The sequence below is a fragment of the Globicephala melas genome, chromosome 16 (genome assembly GCF_963455315.2).
Source record: "Globicephala melas chromosome 16, mGloMel1.2, whole genome shotgun sequence".
Lineage (NCBI taxonomy): Eukaryota > Metazoa > Chordata > Mammalia > Artiodactyla > Delphinidae > Globicephala > Globicephala melas.
In genome coordinates this window covers 27,451,459-27,475,447 of record NC_083329.1, presented here as the reverse complement: position 1 = coordinate 27,475,447, position 23,989 = coordinate 27,451,459, and the positions used below count along the sequence as shown (strand labels likewise).

At 47.7% G+C, this 23,989-nt stretch overlaps 1 protein-coding gene across 3 annotated transcripts in view; it reads left to right on the top strand.

Annotated features, from left to right (window-relative positions):
• The window catches only part of HIF1AN (hypoxia inducible factor 1 subunit alpha inhibitor), a 108,799-nt gene that overhangs the window by 63,661 nt on the left and 21,149 nt on the right, over positions 1 to 23,989 (top strand). The window lies entirely within an intron of this gene.

Sequence of the window (23,989 nt, the reverse complement as noted above, 5' to 3'; positions counted from 1 at the left end):
ATAGGTCTTGAGTTTCCTGGCTCTGCAATTAATCTTTTCTCTTGAAGATGGGCCTGCTAAAAATGGGTAGTAGGTTGGGTGGAGGCTCAGAAGAAAGTCTAATCAGTGACTCTCAAACATTTTTACCCTGACTTACAGCCTGAAATACACTTTGCATGGTTACCCACACAAAATACCCATCTTGCATGGTGTGTGTATGCGTGAACACACACACACAGACACACAGACACACACCCCTGAAATAAAGTTTCAGTAAGCAGTTCCTACACTTGCATATGTGATGCACCTTGGGTTTTTTTCTATTTTATTCTATTTCATTAAATTGATTTCATGACCTACTAATGGATTGCAACCTGCACTTTGAGAAACATTGGTCTAATAGATGATGAATTGTCCTTGAAGGTGATTGAGAAAGATGTTGTTCATGAATAATGAAATTCAGATGAGCAATGCCAAAGGCTGAACAGACTGGCTATATACTTTAAATGCTCATAACATATGTAGAACCTGGTTTTCTGTCACCCCTGAACAGTGAGGTTGGAGATAGTAAAAATAATAACAATAGGAAAAATAACAACATTTGCTGAGGACCTACTCAGTGAAGAGAATTAGGCTACTTACTTGAATAGTATAAAAATATAAATAGTAAATACTATTATATTATATAACATTATAACCTAGTGGAAGAGATGGACTGGATCATAAACACAAGAATGTAAGTGGATTTCAGGTCAATGTGGCAGACCGAACTGATATAGGAAAATGTCCCCCACTAGAAATAGGAACTTTATAATTATATATATGATAAACTTTAAAAATATAAAATAAAACAACTTAAAATTATATAACCACATTGTTAAGCAATAAATGGAAGAGCCTAAATGCCAGGAATGGAAAGAAAACTCAGAGCCAAAGTGGCCAGGGGGATTTCAGAGTCCTTAGAGCCAGTAATATGTCATAAGAGCTAGAGTTTAACAGTGATGAGGATAGAAGAGCAAGCCCAAAGCCTCTGCATTTGGGGAGCTGAAACTGAGCTCCCTTCATAAAGTTAGGAGCCATGAAGAGTTACTTATCTATGCAACAGGAACCAGAAAACTCCACTTACTGATAAGGATTCAGTAGAGAAGCTTGTCATCTTTCTGTGGCTGAGGGTAGAATAAGAGTCATCTGTGAGATATTAGAACTCCAAGCCTGTGCCAAACATGGATCTGCCACACAAATTTTGTACTACTCACAAGATGTGGGAAACTCAATTCAAGAAAATAACAAACTGGTCCATAAATGGTGAAACCCATAGAATCCCAGTAGAGACAAAACTTTGACATGACATGATTCCTCCTCCATGGCCAAGGGCAGGTAAGCCTCCTTAACAGAACCCACGTTTTGCTGGAGATGAGATCACAGTCAAAAACTACAAACCACAAGAAGAAATAAACCACTGCAAAAAAGAGAATCAACAAACACAATACATTGAAGAATTTAAATAACTGTATAGGTAACAAAACAATATGGAAAATACTTTAAAATGTCCCCTCAAAAAAGGGAAGAGCAAAATCTCAAAAGCAACAATGAGACATAATGGAAAAGAAAAGTAGAGTTGGAAAAGAACCAAAGAGAGCTTCTAGAAATAAAATAATATTTACATAAAATCAATTCAGTGGAGGGTTTAAACAGTTGATAACACTGCTCAAGAGAGAGTTAGTGAATTGGAAGACAAATTCAAAAGTACCCAAAATGCAACTCACAGAGCTGCATTTAAAGTCATGGAAAATATGAAGGAGTTGAGACATAAGGAATAAAATGAGAAGGTCCAATAGAGATATTAGAAATTCCTGAAGAAGAGAAAAGAGAGAGAAGCAATATATGAAGATACAACGGTGGAGAATTGACCAGTATTGAATGTAAAAATTCCCAGTGAGTAGGAACACAACTGAGTTTCTGAGGAGAATAAATAAAAACTACCCCAAAACACATTGTTGTGATACTGCAGAATATCAAAGACAAAGGTCTTAAAAGCTAACAGAATAATGACAATTAGACAGGCTTCAGGGGCTTCCCTGGTGGCGGAGTGGTTGAGAATCTGCCTGCTAATCCAGGACACATGGATTCGAGCCCTGGTCTGGGAAGATCCCACATGCCGTGGAGCAACTAGGCCCATGAGCCACAACTACTGAGCCTGCGCGTCGAGCCTGTGCTCCACAACAAGAGAGGCCGCGATAGTGAGAGGCCCGTGCACCGCGATGAAGAGTGGACCCCCTTGCCACAACTAGAGAAAGCCCTTGCACAGAAATGAAGACCCAACACAGCCAAAATTAAAAATAAATAAATAGACAGGCTTCAGGTTTCTCATTAGGAGCAACAGAAACCAGAAGATAAATAATTACAGTTGAAGGAAAATAACTGTCAACTTAGAATACTATAACCCAGATAATTATCATTCAACACAGAAAGGGTGAAATAAAGATAATTTCAGATACAAATGAAAGAGAGTTTACTATTTACGGACCTTACTGAAGAAATTTTTAAAAGACTTCACTGAGAAGGAAATTGAACCCAAAAGGAAGAATTGGGCTAATAGAAGCAGTAGTGAGCAAAGAAATTGGTAAATATGTAGGTAACTCTAAATAATAACTATTTAGAAATATATTTTTAAAATATGATGGAACTGAAATACTAATCAGTATATAACATGAAAAAATGGAAGAGGTTGGTTTGCATTCTAATATCCTTCTATTGTTTAAAAGAACAGAAAAATAGATTAGCTTTTGTTAAGTAAAAAATGTTAAAATATAAAAATGTTTAAAAATTAAGAGTAATTGTATTTCCTTTCCTTTAACTTCCAAACCAGTAGAAAAGAAAATAAAAAACAGAATGAAGAAAACTTTATCATGCTATAGGAGGCATGAAAGAGGGAAAAGCAAAGAGGCAAAAGAGGAAAAGCAAAGAAAAAGCAGAGAGAATAGAAAACACAAAGTAAGATGACAGAAGTAAGTCCAAATACATTAATCACAATAAAGGTAGACATATCAAATTTGCCCATTAAAAAAGACTTTCAATGTGGATTCTTTAAAAAATTCAGGTGTAAGGTTTTCACAAAAGACTTGCCTAAAACATAAAGTTACAGAAAGATTGAAAATGGAGACATGGAACAAGATATGCTAGGTAAATACTAACCAAAAGGAAGCTGGGCTAGCAATATTGATAACAGACAAAAATTTAAGAACAAAAGCATTAATGGGGATAAAATGGGACATTACTTACTGAGAGAAGGAACAATTCAACAAGGAGATTTACTTATCAGCAGGCTGGGCAGCTTGAGTCCAGCCTAGGCAAGCTTCTCTATTGTCGGTGGGGAGCTTCCAGCTCTGACTGCATTTGCGTTTGCTTGCACCTGCTGGGCTGGGAAAGGTACACCGTGACAGGGTACTGCGGGGGAAAAACATGCTGTGTTTCCTGGGTACAGCTTATAATTGTTGCATGGTGTAGGTATATATTTATTGTAAACTTTTAATATTTGGATTTTGCAAAGTCTAAGGTTGAGAGAAAAAAACACTAACCAAAATTCCCCAAGAGTGGGCAGGGGTGGGACTTCCCTGATGGTCCAGTGGTAAAGAATCTGCCTTCCAACATATATACAATGGAATATTACTCAGCCATAAAAAGAAACAAAATTGAGTTATTTGTAGTGAGGCAGATGAACCTAGAGTCTGTCATACAGAGTGAAATAAGTCAGAAAGAGAAAAACAAATACCATATGCTAACACATATATATGGAATCTTAAAAAAAAAATGGTTCTGATGAACCTAGGGGCAGGATAGGAATAAAGACGCAGACGTAGAGAATGGACTTGAGGAGATGGGTAGGGGGAAGGGTAAGCTGGGACGAAGTGAGAGAGTAGCACTGACATATACACTACCAAATGCAAAATACATAGCTACTGGGAAGCAGCTGCATAGCACAGGGAGATCAGCTCAGTGCTTTGTGATCACCTAGACAGGTGGGATAGGGAGGGTCAGAGGGAGGCACAAGAGGAGGGGATATGGGGATATATATATACATATAGCTGATTCACTTTGTTATAAAGCGGAAACTAACACACCATTGTAAAGCAATTATACTCCAATAAAGATGTTTTAAAAAGAAGTTCTAAGGATCAGAAAAAAAAAAGAATCTGCCTTCCAATACAGGGGACGCAGGTTCTATCCCTGGTCAGGGAACTAAGATCCCACATGCCGCAGGGCAACTAAGATCGTGCGCCACAACTACTGAGCTTGCGCGCCTCAACGAGAGAAGCCGCGTGCCGCAAACTACAGAGCACACGTGCCTGGGAGCCCACACGCCACCACTAGAAAGAGAAAACCTGCACGCCACAACTAGAGAAAAGCCCGTGCACTGCAATGAAGAGACCGCATGCTGCAATGAAAGATCCTGCATGCCGCAACTAAGACCCAATACAGCCAAATAAATAAATAAAATATTTAAAAAATTTTTTTAAGTGGGCAAGGGTAACAATCCAGGCTGGGGAAGAACTGAATCCTCCATGGGGCTCAAAAATATCAAATACCACTGATGTGCCCTTGATGTTTCTCTCAGACGCACTTCTGTGAGTAGAAAGGACCTAAGGGGCTCTAGGATTTGAGGCCAAAGTGGAGGGTTTGATATAGGTCCTTTTGTGGAGCTGGTAACAGCAAAGTAAGGAGTCAGGAAAGTGAGTGAGGCTTACCATCTGGAAGACCTAGAATCCTGAAACTGGGTCAGTATCTGATATTCCAACCTCATCCTGACCAGACATCTACAGACACACAGAACTGCACTTTCTGGACATACCTCCGCTTATGTATCATGCCCCTCCAGACATTTTACAGTATGATTGGTCCATGGGATTTGGCAATGTGGCCTTTTTGGTCCCATCTTTCAACTCTAATCAATACACCCTAGGGCAAAGGTCTTGACCTTTATGATGGGTTGTTCTTCTGAAGAGTTTTTAATCTGCCCATCCTTCGGTGAGATTTTGAGTTTGTTTCTGTGACATGTATCTCTTGGAGTGTCTGCTCAGCATCTTTGGGAACCACTCTTCCCACCCATGGGAGTGGATTCCCAGGAGACACATTTGGCCATGGTTGATTGAGGCGAGGTCAGATACTTTACTCAAAGTGAGCCAATCAGATTTTTGTTCTTGGGAGTTGGGAATTTGAACCGATGGGGCCAGAGACTGGGATGCTTACAAACAAAGTCACATTGATGGCAGCATGAAGGAGAAGGTAGATGGGCCTAAGAGTTCCAATATGGTGGCAGGTCAGCCCACTCCAGAACAAGTACTGAGTCTGCCTGTCATCCATTGAGTAGGAAGGTCTTGTCTCATTCCAGGGGCGGTATCTGGAAGGCTCTGACCTGGGTTTTCCCTGCCCAGCAGGTAGCCTGGTCTTCCATTATACCAAAGGCAATAGGTACACCAAAGTGTATAACATTGGCCCAGGCAACTAAACTGCTCCAGCATTTAAACTGTGTTGAAAGAACTAGCAGGGAATTAGGGCAAAAAGACATAATGAGTTATTGTGCGTTCTGGAGCTGCATGTAGAGGGTGGGGTTCTCTGAAGATACTGGCTATACTTGAGCCTGTGGAATGATGTTACTTGTAGACTTTTGGTATACATATCCTGCATTCTACCTGTATTCTCCATGTACTATGGGTTTACCTGTTTCTGAGGGTGATATTCTCAGAGATCATAAGTATATCTGATCTTGCAGGCAGTTTTCCAGGAAACCTTGCTGTATCTAGTTGTATGGGGTGAGGTCCCTATAGACCATAGGGATACCTGGCCCTGTGGGAAGGTGTCCCTGGGGCCACAGGTGTACTCAGGCTGCTTGGTTAGTGGCACTGCTTCTGTGGGTGTGGTATCTCCAGAGACTACATTCATGCCTGGTCCTGTCCAGCATAGCATCCCCATTCTTACCAAGACTTCCTATAGCCTCCCTCATTAAAAATAAATGCCACTATGGAAAAGTGCCAACTAATAAAGGTAGAAGGAGTTATAGAATTACAAAATTCACCATTTTGTAACCACTATAGTCATAACTGATTCAAGGAAGATCATCAATGTATGCTAAAGCCACTGGATAAAAGATGCTTAAAGAACAGGATATTCACACAATCTCAAATCCTGCTCCTCCATAATGTATTATTCATGAAGGGCAAAGGGTACGTTTAAAATGGAGAAATTTGGATGATGCAACCTTTAAAATGATCAAACTTATCATCACCAATAATGGGAGAAACTGATATTATGTGGCTTCTGATATGATGCACTGAGAAAGATACATCACCTGTGTGGTATTCCTGCCCCAAAATGTTTAGCCTGAATTTAATCATAAGGAAACAATCAGATCCAAATTGAGATACATTCTGCTGCCCAGACTTCCCAAAACTACCAAATGCATGAAGGACAAAAAAGGTTGGAGAATTATTCCAGTATAAAGGAGATTAAAAAGACAAAATAACTAAATGCAGTAGATCTTGGATTGGGATGGAGAGAAGGGCAGCTATGAGGGACATTATTGGGACAATCAAGGAGTTTTGAATATGGACTCGTATTTTAAGCAAATATTAAATTTCCTGAAAGTGATCATTCCACTGTGCAGTACAGATGAATGTTCTTGTTCTTAAGAGATGAATGCTGAAGTATTTAGGGGTGAAGTGTCATTTATGTCAGCAAGGAACACACAAGTGTTTCAGAAAGAGAAAGGGAGAGATAAACCAAATCTGGGAAATAGGTACAAATTGTTAATCTATGTCAGGGTATATGAGTGTTCATTGCAACAGTGAACTTCTCTGTAGGTTTAAAATGTTTCAAAATAAAAAGCTGAAGAAAAGAAACAATTTTAAAACAAATACAATTCCTAATGAAATAATGGATCTAGTCAATGATAGTAAATGGCTGTTAAAATCATTAAGTGAAAAACTGATAGAAGGGAAAAAGCTGAAGGGGAACTTTATAATGGATAGATCTGGCTGACAGTTCCTGAACCCATTGATTAATCTTAATGTCATAAAAGGAAAAATGATGAGAAATATGTGGTCCTGATGTGATGTGATAGGAAGTTCACACCACCTGTAAAATATTCTTGCCAAAAAATCAAACCTGAACTCAAGCAGCTCTAGAATCTACCAATTTAAGGGACAGAGAAACATGTTAAATGATATCATAAGGGTGCTATCAGCAAAATTCAGAATGAAGGAAATTTCATAGCATAAATGGCCCACAGTTTCTTCAATAAATAAATTTCTAGGAAAAAAAAAGGAAAGAAAGTGCAACTTATGGAATAAAAGAAACTTAAGAGCCATATCAACCACACACAGTGCATGGACCTTGATTAAAACCCGAATCAGGTAAATTTGAACACTGAATGGATACTTGATGAGAGTAAGGGATTATAGTTAATTTTTATTTAGGTGAGATAATAGTATTGTGGTTATATTAAAAGAGTCCTTAACTCTTAGAAATGCATATTGAAATATTTATGGGTGAACTGATTTGATGTCTGTGATTTGTTTTCAAATAATCCTGGGGGAAAGGGTAGTGGTTATAGAAGAAATAAGACCAGCCACGTGCTGATAGTTGTTAGAACTATGTGATAGGTACATGGATTTTTTAAAAATATATTTGAAATATAGTTTTAAAAAATAAGTAAACCCAAGCCACTTCAATATTTTCCTAATATATTCTCCCAAAGGAGGCTCTTCAGTGTCAGAAAGAATGAATGTCCCCTCACAATTAGGGCACAGATGAGGTCAGAGAAAGAACTCAGAGGGGAGAGTGAAACCCAGGGCCATCATGGGGACCCTAGTCCTCTTTCAAACGGAGTGCTGCTTACTGTGGGAGCCTCTGTCTTGTGTTTTTAAACCAGACTGTTCCCGGGACTTCCCTAGTGGCACAGCGCTTAAGAATCCGCCTGCCAATGCAGGGGACACGGGTTCGAGCACTGGTCCAGGAAGATCCCATATGCCGCGGAGCAACTAAGCCCGTGCACCACAACTACTGAGCCTACACTCTAGAGCCCGTGAGCCACAACTACGGAGCCCGCCTGCCACAACTACTGAAGCCCGCATGCTCTAGGGCCCGCGTGCCGCAACTACTGAGCCCGCGTGCTGCAATTACTTAAGCCTGGGCGCCTAGAGCCCGTGGTCTGCAACAAGAGAAGCCCTCACAATGAGAAGCCCGTGCGCAGCAACAAAGACCCAATGCAGCCTAAATAAATAAATAAACAAGCAAACAAACCAGACTGTTCCCTGTTGGATGGGAGAAGAAAATAGTATATCTGGGCAGCTCCCCGATTCAACCCAGGTTAAGAAATAGGGTTTGAAAAGGCTAGTGGGTTGGACCCAGTGCAGAGGGAGGTGGTGGAATTAGATGTCTCTTTTTGTGAGGCTTTGTTGAGGTTCAGGTTCAAGATCAGAGATTAAGGATGGGGCTGGAGGGATGGGTGCTTCACTAAGGTGGGTGTGCTCCACTGAGACCTAACGGGCTTCAAGAACAGACTCTCCTGGCCTTCATACCTTCATCCTCAGCGCTCCAGTTACCCTCTGGGATAGAGCCAGAGGTCCTGACCCATCTCTCCCCACTCTCACCCTCATGGAGCCCCATCCGGAAGCCCATCTCTTTCCCACCCCATTCTTCTTTCCTCCCCATCTAATTCTGTGGCCCATTTTCATCCCCTCCCTCCTTGAGCCCCCTCCTCGAGCCCCCTCCTCATCTCCGTTCTCTGTCTTCTGCCCTACCAGATACCCCAGTTCAGGGTCCAAGAGAAGGACAGCTTTTATGTGGCTTGTAAAATTCTATTATATCTGTATTCAAAACCTAGCAGCTGAGAAACACTGGTAATAAGCATGTTATTAAGCATGTAAATACACTTCCACTCCAGGGCCTCCAAGGGGCGGGGGCCGGATTCTCAGCCCGGGTGTCTCCCCTGCATGTAAGTCCTTTCCCACCTGGCCTCCACCCCAGACTTGGACCTTGTGCCGAGGCTCAGGCCTCCTCCTGTCTCCAACTATCGTCATCCTGCAGATCTCAGACTCTTGGAGAAAGGGGGCGGGGGAGAGGGCCGAAGAAAAAAAACATTAGGAAAAAACTCCCACCCAGAGAGCATTCTTTCTGCAGCACTCAGGAAAAAGGATGTCTCACAGGGGACGGGAAGGCGAAATTTTTTCACATCCAAATGGATTGCAATTTCCCTCCATTTAGCACCTGAAGGTAATTAGCTCGAAGAGACTGCCGAGTGCGAAACACGTTCACGGAACATTAACTCTCACACATTCTCCAGTTGCAGGGAATTAATAGGAAAGATTAAAGTTTAAAGAGAGCAAAATGCCATTACCTCGCCAGCCACCTCTCTCCACGGCAGTATCCAGCCCCCGAAAACCTTCGGCCAGTGCTGGGGCCCGGGCTCAGGCCTCTGCCGGCAGCCTGGCTGGCTAGGGCATCTGGGTGTGCCTCGTGAAGAGCGCTAGCATGTGCTGATGTGCACACGTGTGCAAAACAGGGCAGCTCTGACCCTTCCCAAGGCCGGCTCAGCGCACCCTCCCATCACCGTGAAGCTTGGGGTGAACTGTGTTCTCTTACAGGCTGACACCTGGCATTGGTGTGTGTCGAGGCCCTGAGTCGGGGTGGGGGTCCTAGGAAGGGTCATTGGCATGGGGTGTCCTGTGATTTTGGCATAGAGGGTGAGATCTGCCAGCTTCGTTGGCAGTAGAGAGATGGAGGGTGTCCCTCCTGCCTTGCGTGTGTCCAGAAGCACTTGGGTGAGGTGATGGAGGGAGTTGCCTCCATTCTTGTGAGGCAGCCAGGACCTACAGATATATGTGTGCACAAACACACAGGTCCCCACTGTCATACACAGATGGCCTTTGTCACTCTGCTTTTCTCAAAGTTTATGTAGGCTTCAAATTCTAAAGCTTTCTATGTTGCTTCAGTATTTTAGGAAAAGATGAGAGACAGAGAGGGAGAGAGAGAGTGAGGGAGAGAGAGAGAGTGAGGGAGAGAGAGAGGGGCAGAGGCAGGCAGGAGAGAGAGAGTGCGAGATGAAATTGAGACATGGAAGAATTTATTGCCCAGAAAATTCCATTCTGCTATCTGATTCAAAAAGTCCAGTCCCCCCAGCTTCGGAAAATCTATTTTCCACATTTTAATACCCTGCAGAACAGTCCTCATAACTCATCCGAGTGTGTTAAGCACAGTTTTATTAGATCTGAAACAAATTTTGGTGGGGAGATACTATAGGTCATTAACCATGGAGTAATTTTATCCTTGTTTCCCTAATGATGCCATAATGGCGAGCGAATTTCTTAACTAAAGACCAAAGAACATTTTGAAGGTCAGTTTCATCTGTGAGCTCCTTCAAGCGCTTCTCAGAGAAGATTGGAAAACTCGCCGATTTTTTGAAGAGTCATTAATAATGTGAAAGCTGAAAGCACCCTCCATTTGCGTTCCTGCTTTTTACCTTTTAATTTTATATCGTCCCTGCTCAGAGCCCCGCTCCCACTCCTTCACCCTCCTCCGGACTTCCCGCCCGCCTACCCGCGCCGCACAGGGAGCAAGGCTGCCCATTCCTGGCTAGCGGGCTGGCTGTGAGAGGCAGACGGGGGCGCAGCAGCTGGAGAGGCCTGAGACACCCCTCTGGCCAGGGCACCCCACTGAGATGGGCGGCCTTTGCTGTATTCCCAGGATGCTGTGCACTGTGTGAGGCTATTATTATAGGCATGGTGCGTGTGCGCGCGCGTGTGTGCTTGTGTGCAAATGTGCGGCGTAGGGGACTAAGGTCCCTGGATTGCGTGCTGGCTGTGCACACACATGCTGGGGACCACTGGGGCCTTAGTAGTCTCTGTAGGCGGGTGCCCCCTGTTGGAGGTAGGCTGGGAAAGGGGACTAAAAACCAACACTGGGTTCAGTGGTGCCAGTGGTGGGTCAGCTGGGGGAGTTGTGGTCTGTTGATGGGTTGGCGGGGGCAGTCTCCCAACAGGGATGGACACATGAGGAGTGCCTGTGTTTGCACATGACCCCGTAAGTCCTGAGGGTGGTGAGGTCATCAAGGCAAGAGTCCCAAGGCCCCTCCCACTAGTAAATCTCTAGACACTAGAGACAGCAACCATTGTCTGGGCCAACCCTCCTTACTCCTTGGTCAACTCACCCCCTTCTTCCCCAGGCCTTGGGCCCCTCATTCACCCACTTTACTTGTCTCCTAATCCCCAGTCCCTGGCTCTTCGGACCCCCCACCCAATTCTACTATTCACCCCACCTCCTCACCCAACTGATGGCCGTCATTGCAGGATGCCCAGCCAGGAGCTGAGGTGGGACAGCACTTCTCTGTGTGAGAGGGTTTGGGGAGGAGGGGGCGGTGTGGTGACACTCCATGCTCCCAGATGTGGTGGCAGCGATAATTCCAATTTTATGCCTTTGTTATGGCTTTAATCACTTTCTTTATGCATTTTGTTCCAGCGATCAGAGAGAGACACCTGATAGGCAAAGAGGATACCAGGGGAACCATTTTTATTTGGAATGTGGTGAGAAGTCTAATTAGAATCTGAATTCTGCTGAGCCTTGAAATGGCCAGCACTTTATCCTGATCGCCTTAGATATTGTTTCGAGTCAATCATCTGTCATGGTGCGGCAGGAGAGCCTCTCCCTTCACACCATGCTCCCTCCCACTGCAGACCCAGCCGGGGCACACTGGGGGGAGGGGAGGCTGGGCTCCCCCCCTCTCACAGGGGCAGGTACCTCCTCCTGGGGGTGGGAAAAGGGGCTATTTTCTACGGCTCCTCCTCCCCCGGTGAGGTCTGTCTTTGCTGGGATGCTGAGTTTGAGCTCATAGGGAGAAGGGGGGTTTGCAGGATGAGGGTGTTGAGGGCCTATATCAGAATTGGGAAATACTAGGGTGAGGCCAGGCTAGTCTGGGGTATCTCCTAAGTGCTCACACCTCTCCATCAATGGTCTACAGGGACTCTCATCTCTTCACTGTCCCCTGGACATGCTGTATCTCTCCCACCTGCTACCCGTACCTCGGATTCACCACTCCCACTGCAGCATTTGCCACACGCTCAGCTCCATTTCTCTGATTTTCCTACTCCAGTCCCACACCTGGAGCACTGCTCCTGTTTGTTCTTCCTGCTTAGAACTTGAACCACCTGTCAAGTCCCCAGACTGGTTTCGCCTCCTCCAGAAAGCCTTCCCTGACTACCTGACCCACAGTGACTGAGCTCCCTGAGAGGTGGACAGTTACCGCATGAGCCCCCATCCTGTGATGGCCTTGTGAACTGCAGACGCTCGCTCCAACTGAACCTCCAGTCCATTTATCTTTCTCCTGCCTTTAAATGGCTCCCTATCTCTTTTTAACTGTTTTTGTGTGTGTGTGTGTGTGTGTGTGTGTGTGTGTGTCCTAAATCCACTCAACCCCTCTTTGAACATGGCAAAATGTAAAGTAGAAATAAATACTGCCCTTGACGGCACCTTCATCTCCTGAACCACACCGTGAGCTCCCCAAACTCTGACCATTTCTTCCCTGTCTCCTGCTTTTTCCACTTTGAATACACAGGACCAGGCACACAGTGGGGAGCTGTACGTCGCCTTCAAAAGTCACAGATTCACTGAGGCTTTCTGCCTCCTACTTCCGCTCGCCTATCTCCCCCCAGTACCTACCTACCTACATACCTACCACGTGGTAGATGTAGGCATTGCTGGGGGATGATTAATATCCAAAGTAAGTGCTGTTTCTGGCAGCGAGGAGGAGAAGCTGCCCTATGACTATGTCTCCGTGGGATGCGGCCTGGATGGCTGGTGACCCCTTGGAGGGTCAGGGATCCACATATGGTCATTGTGAGTCCTTTTTAGATGGCTGGGGTACTCAATGCTCCCTCCGGCCAGTTAGTGTGCCCCATATGGTAGAGTGTCCTCACTGATGGGCAGCACCGCTATGAGCCTCCTGGATGGTCACTGCCCTCTAGAGATTGTCCTTGTGGTGAGGGCGCCTTATGGATGGTCCAAGGGGCAGTGTGGCCAGACCCCCTATGGAGAGATACAGACTCAGGGCTCCCTGAATACCCCTCTCAACCTGCTCACCCCTCATCTCTATCTGGACCTAACTTTGCATGCAACCCTGACTCGTTTTGTTCCTGGATGGTCTCTCTCTGCTTGCACCTCAGTTCTCCCTGGTCCCTGAGCGCTTGATGAGGAGTGGAGATGGCGCCAACCACAGTCTAGCAAGTCAAGGGGCCTGTGGCCAGGAACTGAGGGTGGTTCTCTGGAGTGCATTGCCGGAACTCTGGTCCTTTCTCCCTCCCAGCAGCCTGCATCTAGAAGGCATGGCTGTCGGCACCACACTGATGAATGGGGAGTGAAGCGATACAGAGAGATGGGGGAGGGGGGAGGGGATCCAGAATTAGGAGGTTCTTATTTATAGGGGAAGGCAGGACAGTGGCTGGAGGGACTTAGGAGCAAGCTTCCTAGGTGGAAATTGCAATCTGCCATTGACATCTAGGTATATATTAATATATCAGATGGTGTGTGTGCGCACGTGTGTGTTGTGTCTGATGGAGGTTCAGTAGGTGAGGGACTGGTTGGGGGGACCCCCGTAGGGAAGAAGCAGGGCCCTGGTGCACTCGGTCTGCCGATGCAGAAGGGTGGGAGTGTGAGGGTGACTCATTCTCCGGCTGCCCTTTCCCCATCACACTCGAGGGGAGTTGGAGCTCCCGGTCCAGGGAGCACATGTGCTGGGTGGGGGGGTGGAAGGTGGGAGGACAGAGGTATCAAAGCTGGCAAAGACCTGGCCTCTTCCTGTCTCAGACTCCCTCAAGGCACTGCCCTCTCTCTGTATCCAGAGCCAGGCTGCAACGGGGGTAGATGAAAAGGAGAAACTGTTGGATGAAAAGAAATTCAAAAAAAAAAAAAAAAAAGTAAGTGAAATATTCAAACTGGAAAGTGATATTATAGAAACTGCAGCCCACGGCTCAGTGCATTCAAATTTATTCAAACTCGGCGCCTGACAGTGATGGATGCGGCAGCTTTTCCCACAATATGGAGAAGGCACAGGGGCATTTAGGACTGCAGGTCCCCTCCGGGAGGGTGGGGGTCCACACCACCTCCCATGCCTTGCTCTTCCTAAATGGAAAGCAGGGTTCTGGGTCCTGCCCCTCTGCTTTACTGAGCCCCAGCTGCTTCCTGTACCCCACAGTCCTGCGGCTCCTGGGGGGACCTGGGCATCACCAGCTCAAGTGCTTGGGGTATGGCCCAGGACAGAGGTAGCAGGCCATGGACCAGGGCAATCTCCAATGGCAAGGAAGAGGATAGCCAAGCCTGTCCAGGGGATGACTGGACGAGGGGGTCACCTTTATCAGAGAGAAGAGCACAGTGGTGTAGGTTTGAAGCCAAATAAATAGCATGAACCCAACAACCTCTGAGTGTGCTGAGACCTGAGGGTCTCAGGGATCTTGAGTCAGGGAGCAGTCCAAGCCCCACTTTCCTCTCCAGGCCATATTGGCAGTTGCTCCATGCAGGACAAAAGACAGCCTCTGGGGAAACCTCAAGTCTGGGGGGTTGGTCTGCCCAATGGATAGGTGATAAAGTGTCCCTGAATGCCATGCCGTGGAGTATCCCCTGCACCCAGGAACATCCTCCAGCCTCCACTCCACCAACACTTCTCCCCACAAGGTTGCCCATGGACTCTTGTCCAATGTCCTGGCCAACAGACCCCACTGCTGATTCCCAGGCCCCACCCCATGAGAACCCCTGGAATACTGCTCACTCTGGGAAACTCACTCATCTCTCTGCCCCCTTGCCCATCGCATTCTCCTGCTTCTCTCATGTCTCTAACATACCTTCTCTGTCTCTTTTGCTTTCTACATCCTCCCCCCAATATGGCTACAGTGTAAAACTCAAATTCCAGCCCTCCACTCCCTCCTACACTGTCTCAGGAGATCTCATCCACCCCCTGCAAGTAATGGAAACATTGACCTCTAATTCCAATCTTCTCTTGAGATCCAAGCCCACAATCCAGGCAGTGTGGGGCTAATATGTTGAAAAGCATATGTCTCTCCTAAAACTCATACATCTCTCCTAAAGTCAACAACAACTTGTGACTCCCTTTTTTGTTAGGAGTCACGCACACACCCCATTGACCCTCACAGGAACCTTGGAGTCTCTAGCTCCTCCCCCATCCTCATCTCTATCTTCAATCAGCTTACAAATTCAGAGATACTTCCTGATATCTTTTGCACCCATACTGGCTCACCATCACCACTGGCCCCAGGAAGACCCTTATCACAGCTCTCCTGGATCTCTTCAATTCAACCAATAAACTGTTACGGAGCACCTACCATGCACCAGGTGCGGCATCTTCCTCCGAGTGGGGCTGTCTGCCTTTAAGTTCTGCATCTCATGGTTCTACACACTACTGCCAGATGAACTGTTCTAAAGCCCAGCTCTGATCATGTCACTCCCCTACTCAAAAACCTTCAGTGGCTCCCCATCGCCTACTAAATAAAGTACAAAGTCCTTACTCTGATGTTCACGGCCCTTTGTGATCTGGCCCCTACCTACTCCTTCTCCAAACCTTCCCATTACTTTCCTTCACACTCATATTTGGACTCTAAGCGGTTCCCCTGCACATCCCCCACCTAGTGATTTCCCACCTCTGTGCACTGTTTCATGCTCTTCCTCTGCCTGTGATGCTCTCCTTCTGGAATGGCATCACCCTCCAACACCCCAACTCATCTCTGCCCATCAATATTCTAATCCTTTGCAAGACTGGATTCAAGTAAATCTATTTTGAATAGTCTCTGTGAAATGCTTAGCAAGGTGCCTGCTAGCTGTTATTATTGTTCTTTTTACTTTTTTTAATGATTATTCCCCATGATGACCAGAAGTGCTTTCTCTTCCCTGTGAACCTTCTAGTTCTCTCTACGGCTATCCTGGCTCCTATCATAGCTTTCCTGATACTATTATTACTAGTATGTCTGCCCAACAGCTCTCCTGGACTATAAACTTCTTGAGAGCCAGGACTAAGAAACATTCATATGTGTCCTCCTCACCTCTAGGTGAGGGGACTCAGTCAACACTTGTTGAATAAATGAATGAATGAGTGAACAAATGAACCAATACAGCAAAACAAGCTAGGACGTGGCTGTGTGACACAGACTTGGCTCTTCTGAGCCTCCTTTTCTGGACGGTGACCACCTAAGAGTTCCCGGTCATTACTCCCAACCCTCCTGACATGTGTCCAGGTGAGCTGGGACATGCGTGTGCAGGCTGTATGACAGGTGTGTCATTGCTCCAGAGCGAGAGGGGAGTGTGGCAGAGTTCAGCCTTCCCAACTCATCAATCAAAGGGCACTTACTGACAGCTCCTGAGAGCTGGGCTCTGGGCTCTGCTGGGTTTAGGGGGGAATGAGTGGGGGATGAGAGCTACCCTCCGGGGGTTCACAGTCCACTTGCTCCTTCACTCCTCCTGTGACTCTCATGCCACAGGAACTCAAAGGGCTCCATCAGTGGCTGCGGACAGGGATGGGCACACTGATGTGTGGGGCGAGCCCTTTTCTCCAAGTGACCCTGAAATGCTACATAATCCAGAAATGGCTCTTTTTTCTTTTAAATTCATTTATTTAATTTTTGGCTGCATTGCGTCTTTACTGCTACACACGGGTTTTCTCTAGTTGCTGAGAGTGGGGACTACTCTTCGTTGTGGTGTGCGGGCTTCTCATTGCAGTGGCTTCTCTGGTTGTGGAGCACGGGCTCTAGGTGCGCGGGCTTCAGTAGTTGTGGCACACGGGCTTCAGCAGTTGTGACTCGCAGGCTCTAGAGTGCAGGGTCAGTAGTTGTGGCGCACGGGCTGTGTTGCTCCGCAGCATGTGGGATCTTCCCAGACAGGGCTCGAACCGGTGTCCCTGTATTGACAGGCGGATTCTTAACCACTGTGCCACCAGGGAAGCCCCAGAGATGGCTCTTTTATCCTTTTGGTTTAGATCTTACTGCCCTATCCAGACTGGAGCTCCCCTGGGAGGTCTGTTGCCTTCTGCAGAATTCTCCACTACAGAGCTCAGAACCCCACAGATTAAAGCTGCTGAATAGATGGGTGGATGGATGTCGTGAATAGTCAACGAAAGAAATGAGAAAATGAGCAACTAACTAGACGCGTGGATGAACAAAGTGCGGGGCAGATGGACACACTCTCAGCATTTACTGAGCACCTACTAAGTACCAGGCACTGTGCGAAATCCTTCACCTGCACTGACTCATTCAGTCTTCCCGTGGGCCCTGAGAGCAGGAGCTATTATGATTCCATTGAGGAAGAGGAAACTGGGGCTCAGGGCTTGAAATAACTTGTGTGATGTCACCCAGCTTGTCAGTGACAGAACCGTGGTTCCCTGCGCTAAACTCTTCACCTCCTTGAGTGACCTCCCTGCCAGGGTCATCGACTCTCTCTCCATCCGTCCAGCCCTTTGGGGCGCGGGGTAGATTAAGCCGACTCTGGGGCAAGAGGTTCACAGATGGGTGAGGAGTATTGTAAAGTCCCTGTCCCATCTCAGGCACTGGTAGGGGACCTCTGGGCTGTGGGTTTTCACTCCTTTTTTGGATCCCCCTTGCGGACAAGGCTAAGTTCAGAAGAGGCACAGCTGAAGAGCCTCTGTTTCCCAAAAGGGGGGTCTTCCCAGCCCTCCCTTCACCCCTCCTTCGTTTGAGAAGGGAGCGACAGCCTCTCCAGAAGGGTCCCCGTGCTGGGGGGCTCCTACCCCGCCGGCCCCCGCCCCTCCCGGCGTGCGTCCCTCCCCTCCCGGCCAGATACAAACAAGCGCGCTAAACTCCGGGAGATTTACAGCGGGCGGCTGGGCGGCGCGGGCCCCCGGCCGCCGGTGAGATATCTCCAAACAGCGCACTAACCACTTTCCATTTTATACCTCACCAGCTTTATAGCATCTTAAGGATTTCTGTGCACGGCTGGCTTCCCGCCCAGGGAAAAAACCCAGCCTTGTAAATAAATACTAAATATATATGAACAGAGACGACAGCCAGAGAAGCGGAGGAGAGGAAGGGGTGGGGGTGGGGGAAGCAGCCCAGGGCCGGCCACCGAGGGGAAGGAGTGGGGCAGGGAAATATTGGGGTGTCTGAGGCAAAGGCGACCAGGAAAAAGAAGTTGGCAGGAAGAGTGAGGGAAACTGAGACAGCACCAGAGATGGAGGCAGAGAGAAGCAGAGATGGGGGCTGGATGGAACCTGCCTGCTGTGTGTGTGTGTGTGTGTGACGATTTGTAGGTAGTGTGTGTGTGTGACAGTGGTATGTCATGATGTGCTCCAAGGAAAGAATTTGTGTGTGTGTGCAGGTGTGTGTTTGGGGTATGTGGAGTGGGTAGGACTGTGCCAGGCGAGTACTGAGGCCTCGGTGGGTGAGTGGGCGGAATGTCTGTGGTGTGGGCAGGGTGGGGGGTGGATTAGGACACCTTGGGGGGTGAGGAGGCAGGTGAGTTCTGAGAATGTACGCAGCTTTGGGGCTCAGTTGTGGAGGGCTGAGCAAGGCATATGTGATCAGATGCATCTGGGTATCTTGGGGTGGGTGAGGGTCTCGGGGAGGAGAGCAATGGGCTCAGGTAAGGCAGGACAGGCCTTCAAAGGAGTATGTGTTGGACCAGAAAGCAAGTGTCCATTTGTACGCTGGGGCCTGTCATGGATGAGTTCTGAGGTGCTACCGGGTGGTCACCCCACCTCCTCCCTATCCCCCCTCCCTGAGTCTTTCTAGAGGTCTGGGACCTTCTCTGCAACTGCCGCTAGGGAGAGGGTCCCCTGTGCCGACTGAAGCCCCCATGCCACCCCAGTCCCCCGCTCTCAGGTCTCTGGACAGGAGCCAGGGTCTAATTGGGGGGCAGGAGGAACCCTCCTCTCCCCTCTCAGGGGACCCAGCCATCCCTTCTCCTTCCCCCCTTGTCTTCGATATTAAGTATTCAAACCTCATTTACATCCTTATTTTTCAATTTGCTGCCACAGTAGTTTAATTTATTCGATATAATTTCTTTTTCTGAGGGGACATTAATCATTGCCCTGTGCTTTTGGGCGCCTGTGGGATCTCCGCACGTGTATGTATGTGCGCGTATGCATCTGTGTGAGTTGGGGGGGGGCCGCTGCGTGTGTCTGTGAGTGTGTGCCTGCATCTGTGTGTGTCTGTGCCCATGCATACTTGTGTCTGTGTGTAAGTGAGATGCGAGTTTGTCCAGTATGTGAGTACGTGTGTGTGTATGATAGCGTGGGCCTTTGTGAGAGGGTTTTATGAGTGAGAGAGTTGGGGTGGTGAGTACGTGTGGGAGGGATCAGGTCCTCTTCTTCAGAACCCGCCTGGCCCTTCCCAGGATGTCAGCAAGGAGGGGAAGTGGGCAGAGCAATTGGGAGACAGGAGACCCAGGTCACACCAGCTCTGGGCTTCCTGGAGCTGAACAGCTGGGTTCAAGGACTGTCTCCATCCTGGGGCACCCTCAAGGTGGGGTCCTTCCAGTGCCCTCTGCCAGTTCTCCTTTCCTGAGAGTGTGTGCTGGACAGTCATAGGTGTAGTGTTCTAGAATCCATGGTCTCTCAAGAAAGAGAGAGGCTGTGAGGGGGTGGGGGGAGACAGACACAGAGCAGAGCAAGGCCGGCCGTGGCAGGGGAGGAAAGAAAGAGGGGCAAGAGACCTGGAGGATGATGGAGAGAGGAGCGGGAGAGAGGGAGAAGTGAGCAAGCCGGCAGCGTCTCAGCCCATAAAGTCCCTGGAATGGGAGGAAGAGGCGAGAGAGACTGCATCAGCTCAGGCCCAGTCATGGCTCAGTGCAGAGTTGGGCTGGGAGGTGTGCACAAGGTTAGGGCTGGTTTTCTTCCAGGAGCTGAGATGAGTGAAGTCACTTGGGGGAGGCTTGTTTGGAGAAAAGAGACAAGAAGAAAGGGTAAGTGGGAGGGAAGAAGAGAGAAAACCCCTCCTGGGAATAGAATTCAGGGGAATGACTCCAAGGAATATTTCTGGGGATATTCAAGGGATTAGAGGGAGGAAGCTCTCCAATGCTGGCTTCCCTCGCCACTCTCAGCACATCTAGGCAAATCCATGGCTTCCTGAGACCCTCTTTTGGCCTCTAGCCCCAGAAGCCCTCTGTTTTCCTTCTCTGGCACATTCTTGGAGTCTCCTTTTTCCCCACAGGTGGGGCCGGTGGGGGCGGGGAATGGGCCAGGAATTGATGGAGAATCACACTGTAGGCTGGGCAATGTGCTGGGATTGCACCTGTGATTCCCACTTATTCTTCCTAACAACTCCTCAAGGTAGGGATCTGTCTCCCCACTTCAGAGTGGAGGAAGGGAGAGGTCAGGGCTTGCCCAAAGTCAAGCGGAAGTGCAGAGCCAGGATTTAGGTCACATCTGCCTGAGGCCATGTGCTGAGGTTTCCCCACTCCCCTCTGTTGCCTTCTAAGGTCATATCTACCGCACCCCTCCTGTCTTTGCCCTCACACATGTACAATATACACTCACACAGAGCAAGATCTGGGACCCAAGGCTGAAGTCGGGGGGCCTTTTGGGGCAGGAGTCAAGAGGCTGGGGGAGATGGGCTGCAGCTGTTCTCTTCTCCCAGCTTCCCCCCACTGTGAGAACACTGAGGTCCTCCCAGGGGCACTCCCAGGGCTCCTTTGGACCCTTTCTTCCTTCTCACCCAGGGCTCAGAGGCCGGTTAAGAACCCCTTCTGGAAGATAGAGGCCAAACCCATTCAGGCTCAGGGACTGGCTGGCTCTGCCCTGGAGCATGGTTTCTGTTCCTAAGACCTGGGTCAGTTTTAAGCCCAGTTTCAAACAGCTATTACTTGCCCATTTTGGCCTCATCCATCCAAATAGTGGCTTCAGGCCTACGGTTTAGGGGGAGGAGCTTCTTTTTCTAAAATTTTGAAAATGAAAATCTGAAAAATGGCCAGAAATTGGAACTCAGGGGACCTCAGCATCTGAGCCTCCAAACACCTGACTCTCTTGAGGTCAACAGATTTAAATATTCTAATACCAAATACATGAGAATGTGAAGGTCCCCCATCATCCAAGCATTTGTGTGCATAGGTCACCGAGCTCCTGGGGGCTGATGATTGAGCATGTAGGGTTGGAAATCTGAGATGGAGGGGAGTCCTCGCCATTCTAGCATCATCTCTTCAGGCCTCCCTCTGTCTTCCTTGAGCCCTCCTGAGTGTCTTCAGTTCTCTCGACCTAGAGAGGTCACTCTTTGCCCCTCACCCTCCAGGAATTTGGCTCAGTCCTCACACCCGGGTTCCCGGCATGGATGTGTCACACAGAAACCATCTCCCACTCGGGTCAGATGATAACTGGGTGATTGCCACAGGGTGTCTCTGGGCATGTGGGGACGGGGCAAGGGGACAGGCCTGGGGCCGAGGAGAAGGTAGCGCATTCATTTGAATAATGGGCAAAATCAAATTAATTCTACATTAAATAGTTGTGAATAAAGGGTTGAAGTCAGCAGTTTCAAACTTGTTTTCCTTAATTACTTTCCGTGTTTAATGTCATTAAGAAGATTAAAAATTCATTAACAAGAGTACTAAAGTGGCAAATCAGGAAAGTGATCACTCCAGGTTAGAAACTCCGCTGAGGCCGCACAGTGAATCTTCTGCAGGGGGGCATGGGTGGGAGTTTGGGGCCCATGAGGGCTGGAGACAGACACACATTCACACACTGGTACACAGCAACAACATCAACACACGTCCATAATAACAGTGTGCGCGCATACACACACACACACACACACGCTCAGACACTTTCCACTCATCTATACCCAGGATTTCTGTGATCATGGAGAGGCCATGTATTAGGGTCTACAGCTAATCAGCCCCCTAACCTCATAAACCCCTCTCCTAAGAGGGAAAATTAAAGATCAAACTTCTGTGACAGGCAGTACATGGCCACAGGAATCAGTGTCAGCTGTGTCTGAGTTCACTTTCTTGTCTCCTAGGCATCTCTCAGTCTCTCCCTGTCTCCATTCTCCTCCCCTCCCACACTAAAGGGCTCTCTCAGGGCAAACCCGATCAGTTTCCTGGGAGGAGCTGCTGTCTTTGAGGCTTAATTATCCTGGAAAAGGATCCCTTTTGTCTCCTCAGCTTGTAGAAGGTGGGGGGGGGGGTGGCTGGAGGGTGGGGAGGGGTCAGTTTTCCTCTAGGGTGAGGGAGCAGGGAAACAAAGGGGAACCTAGTCAATGGGATAAGGCAGAAACAGCTGGGGAAATGGGACCCAAGTGTCCTGGTGTTTAGACCAGATCCTGACCCCAACTCCCCATCTCTAACACTTCACCCTCTCGTTCTGCCTTTTTTCTCCATCTTGTTGGCTGACCTCCTTCCTCCCAAATTTCAGACTTACCCTCCTTTCACCATGAAAGGCCCTCCCTGTGGCTCTCACAGTCTCTCCAATTGCATTTCTATCTTATTCTCTAGGCCCTGAACTCAGGGATAGGTTCCTGCGGGGGTCTAGGTCAATTTGGGTGCACCTGTGCCTTTGTGGCTAAGTGTCTGGGTGGCCGTGTTGGTGAGTGTGTGTGTGTGTGTGTGCGCGCGCGCGCACATGTGTGTGCGTGAGTATGTATCTGAGCTGCTGTGTGTGTCTGGCTGTGTGAGAAAACCATAACCTCAGCTGGAAAATGCCATGTTAATCATAAACAAATGCAACAAGATAAGCCTTCGAGTTTCCATTAGAGTGAACCCTCTCATTTTACAGATGCAAAAATCAAACTCTAAGACAATGAAGTGCCGCTCCTAGGAATAAACTCGAGAGATGAAAACATAGGTCCACACAGAAACTTATACAAGAATGTTCATAGAAGCATTATTCATAACAGCCAAAAAGTAGAAACGATCCAAATTTCCAACAGACGAATGCATAAATAAATGTGGTACTACATCCATACAGTGGAATATTTGTCCATAAAAAGGAATGAAGTACGGATTCATGATACGACATGAATGAATACTGAAAACATTATGTTAAGTGAAAGAAACCAGTCCCCAAAAGCCATGCGTTGTATGATTCCCTTTATAGGAAATGTCCAGAATAAGCAATTATACACAGAAAGAAAGTAGATTAGGGGTTGTTTAGAGCTGGGGGGTGGGGAAGGGGTGTTGGGGGAAGAGAGGGTGTGGGGGGAAAAGAGGACTGACTGCTAGTGGGTATAGGGTTTGGGGGTATAATTCAACTGTTCTAAAACATCTTATGATGATAGTTGCACAACCCTGTGAATATACTAAAAACCATGACTTGTACAATTTAAATAGATGAATTATATCTCGATAAAGCTCTTATTTTAAAAAAAGATGAAAAAAAGTTTTTTAATTAAAAAAAGATGATATATCTTGCTCAAGGTCTCCCAACAAGTGGGAGGTGGTGCTGGTACGAGAACTTGGTCCCTTGACTCTAAGCTCAGTGCTCCTCCCACAGGCCCTACAAGGCCTCAGAATGCTTACTATGGAGACCTGAAGGCCAAGTCCTACCTGCGTCAGGGGGTCCACGTAGCATCCTGGCTTTTCTGTAGGGTTGTCCAGTTCCTGTCTGGGATGGTGTGTCTTGTTATATGTATGCATGCATAGATGTGGTCTCCTAGCTCTGGGTGTCTTGGCAAGCGTGGCTCCGCACATCTGTATCTAGGCCCAGGGTCCTCTCCATCCAAACAATGCTCTCTGTGCCCATGCACCTCTGCTCGCAGGCTGGGTCTCTGAGTTCATCCACATCTGTAGGTATATCTGGATGTGCCCATGTGTCTGAGTGTCAGCACATATGTCTGGGTCCAGGAGGCCGTGGGACTTCATGGGAGTCAGTGTTCATACGTTTCTGCCTGTGTAGTGTGCCTAGGGTGTCCATGGGTTTCTTAATGTGTCAGCTTATAAGTCTGGGTTCCTGCACCTTCACCTCTGGATCTCTGCCTGAGCAAAATGTTGGTGGGTCTCTGCACTTGCCAGTCTGCATGTTGGT